The sequence below is a fragment of the Anarrhichthys ocellatus genome, unplaced genomic scaffold, assembly GCF_004355925.1.
Source record: "Anarrhichthys ocellatus isolate YVR2014 unplaced genomic scaffold, GSC_Weel_1.0 scaffold3167, whole genome shotgun sequence".
In the NCBI taxonomy this organism is placed as follows: Eukaryota; Metazoa; Chordata; class Actinopteri; order Perciformes; family Anarhichadidae; genus Anarrhichthys; species Anarrhichthys ocellatus.
In genome coordinates this window covers 1-6,146 of record NW_022283141.1, presented here as the reverse complement: position 1 = coordinate 6,146, position 6,146 = coordinate 1, and the positions used below count along the sequence as shown (strand labels likewise).

Sequence of the window (6,146 nt, the reverse complement as noted above, 5' to 3'; positions counted from 1 at the left end):
TGTGTGTGTGTGTGTGTGTGTGTGTGTGTGTGTGTGTCCCAATGAAAACAGAGGCACAGTCAGCGTGCCTGAAAACAACAGCTCTTTTCTGCTGCGTGATATAATGCTGCAAGTGTTTGGTTTTGGGACAACAGAACCACAGAGAGGCCAAGGTGTGTGTGTGTGTGTGTGTGTATGTGTGTGTGTTGGAGGTCAGGACCACCTCAGTAGAGTCTGAGCTGAGTCCTAATCCAGAGCAAAACTGACATCTTGTACATAATCTTATTTTAGTTGTTTTTTACCGTTTGATTACTTATTAATTAAACGTCCTCTTGTTGTTGCACTATCCCCCTTTTTCTGCTGTATTAAGTTAAAATATGATAAAATAATCCTTTATTAGTCCCACAGACAGTACAAACAAACAAGAGACATAAGTTAAAGAAAAGAGAACAAAACTAGTATAATAAATCAATAATCACACAGTAAATGTATAGTAAATAAGTAAAAAATACTGAACACAGTGGATTGCACAGAGTAGTTATTTTGCACAGTGGAGACATTGGAATTATAATAATTAATTAGTTAAATAATTAAATGAATCCTGCACATTTCCCAGGATGGGACTATTATTATTATTATTATTATTGGTTATCCTTCCATCCATCCTCCTCCTCCTCCTCCTCCTCTTATCCGGGGTCGGGTCGCGGTGGCAGCAGGTCAAGCAGGCCGACCCAGACCTCCCTCTCACCGGCAACATGTTCCAGCTCATTCTGGGGGATCCCGAGGCGTTCCCAGGCCAGCTGGGAGATGTAATCTCTCCAGCGTGTTCTGGGTCTTCCCCGGGGTCTCTTCCCAGTTGGACGTGCCTGGAAAACCTCCAGTGGGAGGCGTCCAGGAGGCATCCTAATTAGATGCTGAACCACCTCAGCTGACTCCTTTCGACGCGAAGGAGTAGCGGCTCGACTCCAAGCTCTTATTAAACGTGAACGTGTCGAGTCGTGCTTTGGACAGCAGCCGTTTGTTGAGCCGCGCAGACGTTGAAGCTCGTGGCCCTGCAGCGGGAATGAGAGCTCCTTTGTGTCCTCTGTGTGGGTCAGAGGCTAACAACACTCACTCGTTTACTGCACCCGCTTCTTCCTGTTCACTCTCATGGGACGGGAGTTTGAGGCCTATATGTCCCAGCATGCAGCGGGCCGGAGGCAGAGAGGTCCATAAGAGTCTATGATGTGGTGTTTATCTCACTGGTTATGCTGCACGTTAGAATAAAGATCGAATGTGTTATTGCTATAAGATTGTTCAGAGTAGGTTCCCCCTGAAACCTGGTTCTACGTGAGTAAAAACTCTTACTAGTACTAAAGTACTAAAGTACTAGTAGTACTCGTATCGATAAAATCCTAACGATCCCCGAGTTATTCACAGAAGGGTCCCAGGCCTTTCCCTCCAGAGGGGGTCGGCTCAGTCTACAATATAGTTTCGTTGTATGAAAAGTTACATCGTTATTTTTGCTTGAATGCAATTATGTTCAGCTTTTTCTGTCAGAAGCAGAGAGTCATTTCTCTCAGAATATATGGAGAAACTGTTTTTATCTGACAGGACAGACGTTATAGACGACAACAGGAATCCTTTTTGTGTTTAATGTCATACGTTTTTACTGGAAATCAGAATCGTGTCATATAGGTGAAAATGTAATGAATGTAAAACATGACATGTTAAATAAATATGTCATCTGTAAAAATCCTCAAATCAAACTTTGAAAGTTGCCCGCATCATAAAACCAACAGCATCCATCATGTGTTGGATGTTTAAAACATGTCGGATTCTCCTCCAATCAGGTGGAATTTAACTTATTAAGAGAAACTGTGTTATTTAGTGTAAATTATGTTTGATGAATCTATAAAATGTCACAAAATGAAGAACCCAGAAGTATGTGACCAAACGATAATCAGTTTTAAATGTAATAAAACAAAGATGTGAGTAAATCCTAACGTCCTCAAGAAGCCAGAAACAGAAAGTCTGATGTTTCTGATCCATAAATGACTTCAAAATCAAGTTTCAGGTGTCTAATAATTTCATATCTTGCCCATAAACTTTGGTTTATAAACAAATAGATTTCATGGAGGTACAAATAAATGGTGTGCTGAGGTACTTGAACTCACCGCTGGCATTTTTGCCACACATGAGATGCTCGTAGACCTGCAGGAGCCCCCACAGCTCCGCGTCGCTGTTCACGGCTCCGTCCAGCAGCTCCGCGGTCAGCGGGCAGCAGGTGACCCCGCAGCGCGGCACCTCCTCCTCCTCCTCTTCCTCGGTCAGCCTCGCAGCCTGCAGCGCCCGTCCGACCACCTCCTCCGCCAAACTCTCCACGCAGGCCGTCAGGCACACGGCGGCGTACTCGTGCACGCGTACCGACACGCGAGTCTCCACCATCCACCTGAAGAAGTGGCCCGCGGAGAGCGTCAGCCCGCAGCGCGCGGACTTCCCCCGCTGACGCGCGGCGTCCCCGGAGCTCATACAGTGCAGGGACACGGCCCTCACCGCAGAGGAGACGCACTTCTCGGCCAGACCCCAGCTCAGCACCAGCGTCGCCGCGCTCTGGACCTCCAGACGCGTGCAACGCCCGTAGAGCGTACTCAGCCGCTGCGCCTCCCGGGAGATCCGCACCAGAGCCCTCCGGAGCAGACAGGACAGCCTGCGGACAGCCTCCCCGGTGAACGACGCATCCGAACCGGCGACCCGGCGCACGACTTCCCGCAGCTCCCGCTCGGTCCACGGATACTCCAACACGTCGGGCAGGCGGGGACACTTGAGCAGGACGTCCGCCGCTTCCTCCGGCAGCGTGCTCACCGTGTCCCTGCTGCCGTTCCTGCTGCACAGAGAGTCGGCGCGCTGCCACCAGGCACCCCGGTGAGGATAGCTCGTGTGCGGCCGAGACTCCCTCGACCTCTCGGAGGAGGACAGGCTCAGGGACGGGCAGGGGTCCCCGGTCACATAGCCCGGGTCCAGGCTCAGGTCCTCCAGGGTTTTCACCAAAACACTACAGGACATGATGAAGAGGGTTTAGATGTGTTTAACCGGAACAGAACGAAACGTTTTCCATTCAATCCAAGTTTCAAGTTTGGAAAAAGTCCAACTGCTCAGAGCAGACAGCTGCACGAGACTGTGCACAGCGACCCACAACATGAAGAGTTTTACGCACGCGGACCAATCACACTCCTGTAACAACAACACAGGTGAGTTTACTTCCCTGCCCGACAGCGCCCCCCTGTGGCCTCAGTATGCCTACACACTCACACCTGAACTACAGAACTGCAGGTGAGCTTTTGATCAGGAGGAGCACATGAAACTTCTGGTGATGATTTTCAAAATAAAACCCCACTACACTGCTGTTTCAGGAACCCCATAATGCGCAGTATTCTTTTCAGCATCGGGCAATATTATATTTCAATATCATGTGCTATATTATTTCCATTAATCTATGTGCAATATAACTTTCTACTACTTTTTCAATATCAGGTTCAATATTACTTTTCTATTCTAGATCTGCTGTTAGTATCACTTCTCCTACACTTTAGATTTTTACTCGTTTAATCTTTGTTGTATTTTCTATTTTAGTAGAATTGTTTACTTTATTTAATTTAATCTTATTGTGTTTACACTGGTGTCAGTATTATTTATGTTACACTTAATAAATGTTATTCTATTGTTCATATATGTTTATATTTGTATTCTATTGGTTGTTATTCTTCTGTTGTAATCTTTAATGAAACTCTTGCATAAGAATTTCCTTCAGGATTAATAAAATTCTATTATATCTTATCTTAAAATAAGAGTAAATATGCATTTTTAAATGACTGTTATTTTAATTAATGTCATTAAGTCATGAGATAATGTGTAGATTACATTAAGTTCGTGGTATACTAATTGCGTTTTGTACAGTTTCATATCAGGCAAATATGTTTAAAGTTAAAGATGTTTGTCAGTTATGCTAGCTTAGTTTAGCATAGCTAGCATAGCGATAAAGGTTAGCATTAAGGTAATGCTCAGGTCATAAAACTACAGAGTTTTAAACTAATTAAAAGACGAAATAAAACGTTAACTTGTAAACTTTATCGGCATTAATTAATGTTTATTTTTTACTTATTTGAACAGAGCCAGGCTGCTGTACCGGGTTTCTAGTTTTCGTGTCAAGCTAATGTTAAGCTAACGTAGCTTTAAGGCCAGATACAGGTGGTAGGCTACATTATCCTTTTCCTCATCTCACTTTCGACAAGAAAGCTAATAATCTGTTTATTTCACAAAATATCAAACTGTCCCTTTCATAAACCGCATTTCCCTAAATTTACGCCTTTTATTTTAAAATAAATTCCCCAAATTCCTGTATTTTCTGGCAGTTTTAGTCACTTAGACTCTCCATCGACCATTTCTAACTGTGAGTTTGTCGACATTTAACATCCTTTATTTCTGCTTTTAATCCTTCTGACATAAAATCAAGTCTCACACTTAACAGATAGAAACAGGAAACACAGAAGATCAAGGAAGATACAAGTTGTATTGTTTCAGCTCCAGGTTTACATCGACTTCTTCAAACTCCTAACAAAAAGAAATGTGAGCGAGTTTCAATGTACAAAGAATCTGCAGCCAAGAATCAAACATTTAGTTTCTCCTCCACAGTCTGAGCTGAAGGCTTCATGACGTCTGAACAGAACTTCTCCCGAGACTACTTTCATACACAATTATTCAAGCATTGAAATACAGTCAGATGTCATTAAAAGCCAGAACGTATTCACATCATTCAAAATAACGGCATTAAATTGCATGACTTGAGTATTTCTAATCTGATTCGTTGTCGTTTGGATGAATTCTAAATGTTTAAAAAAGTCTTTCTACACATTTCTACTCCTCCGGGTCGTCATGCTCCACCTAAAGCCGCCACAAGGTGGCAGACTTTCACTGTTTCTAAGCACACAGCTGAAGAAATGCTTTTCTAATTCTTTCCAACTACTGGTTCTACAATACTGTACACACATTAACATCTGAGCAGAAGAAGAAGCTCAGTGGGAAAGCAGCAAATATTCCCGTTAGTGCTGAAATGACCTGGATGCCTTTTCTTTATTCTAAGGAGATAAAAACAATAAATTACTGAGCTATAAAAACCATGTATTTCAAAATGAGCTCAATAGGTTTCAACGTGTACGATCGTAACAGTGAGCCAGCTCACCACGTCGTTGCTCTTTGTTCAACTACGACAAACGTCCACAGAAGAGCTGAAGCTGATCCAGATAAGCATCGAGACGTTGGTACAGAAAATAAAACTGTAGCTCTGCTAGCAAACAGTTTGTACAGAGGCTGACTCAGCAACATTTTGTTCTACAAAACTACAAAAAAGTGTTTTTTATGGTAAAGGGTGATCATCAGAGACGTCGTTCAGATTCCTTCTCTGCAAAAAAGACTTCAAAGTAATTCAGATCTTTTTTTTGAGGCTGAATGCTCCGTAGGGTTTCTCCTCATCGTCCCTCACATTCTGGGAAATGTTTCTCAAAGATACAAATAACATGCGGTGTGAGTGAGAGAAGTGTTCTTCTCTCTGTGGAAGGTGATGCTGTGAAGGTACTTTGATCCTATTTTTACTTTTGAAGCATTTAGTTAAAGTTACTACAGAATACTTTTCATTTGAATTTGATCCAATACCAATACATGTGCACTAGAAACCACATTCATCTGGTTTACACAAATTAAAAGCAGAATAGGAAAAACACTAGATCCTACACTTCCCATAATGCAACTTTCTAAATGGAGGAAATCACTCCGTCTCTGCAGATCCTGGAGGAGAGATTATCTGTGAACGATAATGAACTCATTAAAACTCATTTTTGTGTGTGTTCTGGATGCAAAGAACATGATGGCTGCCTGTAGCGCTCAGCGAGGTGCAGCGCTTTATCAGCGTTATAAACTGTGGATGAGCTGACTTGGCAAATTTCACGCTGCTGAGCCAAGTTTCCTTCTCTTCATAATCTGTATATGGATCCTTTAAAGCCATGCCGATGTTTGCTCACAGCCCCGATATGCAAATGAGTTATTGGCCAAAACATTGAGATTCAAGCAATGAATATCTGCATGTTTGGCTTCCTATGAATAAAGCATGCAAGTAAAACAAGCTGCTGATGATG

General features: G+C 42.9%; 1 pseudogene; it reads right to left on the bottom strand.

The window, feature by feature from the left end:
• Nucleotides 1-2,039: 2,039 nt before the first annotated feature.
• Nucleotides 2,040-3,142, bottom strand: LOC116378789 (ankyrin repeat and BTB/POZ domain-containing protein 2 pseudogene; annotated as a pseudogene).
• Nucleotides 3,143-6,146: the final 3,004 nt, after the last annotated feature.